The 1,960-nt window shown below is 33.8% G+C and overlaps 1 protein-coding gene and 1 long non-coding RNA gene across 2 annotated transcripts in view; one reads left to right on the top strand and one right to left on the bottom strand.

The window, feature by feature from the left end:
- LOC111641373 (transmembrane protein 53-A-like) overlaps positions 1-1,960 on the top strand; it is a 23,813-nt gene that overhangs the window by 1,388 nt on the left and 20,465 nt on the right. The gene's annotated exons all lie outside the window — the stretch shown is intronic.
- The window catches only part of LOC111641374, a 12,378-nt gene that overhangs the window by 1,133 nt on the left and 9,285 nt on the right, over positions 1-1,960 (bottom strand). The gene's annotated exons all lie outside the window — the stretch shown is intronic.

Here is a 1,960-nt window from a genome sequence, read left to right as displayed (position 1 = left end):
AAAATATTATTAATAAATATTTATATATTATAATATGAAAAAATAAATGTATTGGTTTAGCTTGTTTTTAAGTAAATATAATGCACTATAAAATTATAAATTCTGGATTCGTGTAGTTGTATGTGACATCAGATAATGGCAGTTCATTTTTATACTCTATTAAAGCGGAATTTGTTTCATTGGATGTCTTTGAATTAAATTTCTGCTTTTAATGGAGTAAACATTATAATAGTACAGACTAAGTGCTTGCTCAATACTTCTACCTTCTCCACCAAACTAAGTAATTTATCAATTCATGCTTTCGTGAAGCCTCCATCATATCTTTTTTCATGCTTTGCAGATTGATCGAAACAACTCTCCTCTTATAGTACTGGATCAAATAATCTAGATACCAGAAATCCAGAATTACCAGAAAACCAGTTTCTTTCTAAACTGGCTAGTTTTGAATTTGGTAGGCTGCTTTAATTTGGTTTCTTTGGTGCCATGCAACACCTGTTCCAGTGTATGCTGTTGTATACAGGTGATCCTCTTTCAGTTAAGTTTTATTTGTTGGAATTTTTTATAATTTTTATTTATAACTGTCTAAAAGACCAGATTAATAATGGTCAAACAGACCCTACTTCAGAAGTGTGTTAATTTGTATCTGTTAAATATAATTTNATACAGGTGATCCTCTTTCAGTTAAGTTTTATTTGTTGGAATTTTTTATAATTTTTATTTATAACTGTCTAAAAGACCAGATTAATAATGGTCAAACAGACCCTACTTCAGAAGTGTGTTAATTTGTATCTGTTAAATATAATTTTATTCTTTACATATACAGTAGACCCCCCTATAAAACGGGTTCATATAATGAGGATTCCTATATAACGGTGAAAAAATTGCGACTGTATTCGTATAAACACACTAAAAGAAACTCTTATAAGACGGTAAAACATCATCGCCGACTCATGTCACGACAGGATTGGTCGAATCTAGACCAATAGCGGATATTGCACAAACTGTTGAGTTTAAACGAGCAGCGGACCTACTAAAAACNCGGTAAAACATCATCGCCGACTCATGTCACGACAGGATTGGTCGAATCTAGACCAATAGCGGATATTGCACAAACTGTTGAGTTTAAACGAGCAGCGGACCTACTAAAAACTATTTATTATTTAACGGCCATAAAAATTATATTTATATTAATGATGTCTCCAAAGTTCACCAAATTTTTCACAGAAAAATAATTTACCAGGAAACACACGCCCGCCGTTCGATGTGCCGCTCCGTGATGTAAACAAGCTTAAGCAATGGTGACGTTGAATGGTGCACACTCTGTAAGTAATCCTACAATTTTTTGTTTATAGCATAATTTATATGGATTATTCCCAAAAAATTATACGTGTTTTGGAAATGTTGAATCAAATTAGTCTAGAATCAATATTATTGAAGAAAACCTTTCAAACTGCTGTTGTCCGTAAACTGCATACGTGCCGGGCTGTGATTGGCTCATGTATTCAAGGACTCTTAGAACATGAATTTCATAAAAAACGGAACTTATATACCGTGTTATAAGGGGGTCGACTGTATATAGCTTATAACAGTGTTTCTCAAAGTGGGCGCTGGAGGCTTTCAAGGGGACAGTAGAAGGCTCACAGAGAATTGGGGGGCGTTAAGGAAATATAGAGGGGCGACGGCAGACAAATTCTATATATAAAAATTCGACGGAATATTTATAAAATGTTGTCATTTTATATATTTTTTATTTTTTATTGAAGGTCACAACTTGAATATTTCTAACACATTGACTTTTATTTTAGCTCAGCGTTTCTCAAAGTAAGCAATAACGCCCCCTTCTGGCGCGATGAATAGATCTATGATAGAGGCAGGGTATTGAACGGTGACCAAAGGCAAAATTGGGGCTGATAAGAGGAAACATTGCGTTTAATGGTTTCCAGATGATGAGAACAATGTA

Source organism: Centruroides sculpturatus, unplaced genomic scaffold (genome assembly GCF_000671375.1).
Source record: "Centruroides sculpturatus isolate CEXI.00-Female unplaced genomic scaffold, Cexi_2.0 scaffold1350, whole genome shotgun sequence".
In the NCBI taxonomy this organism is placed as follows: Eukaryota; Metazoa; Arthropoda; class Arachnida; order Scorpiones; family Buthidae; genus Centruroides; species Centruroides sculpturatus.
Note: the sequence above shows the minus strand (reverse complement) of the source record. Positions and strands in the feature narration are given on the sequence as shown.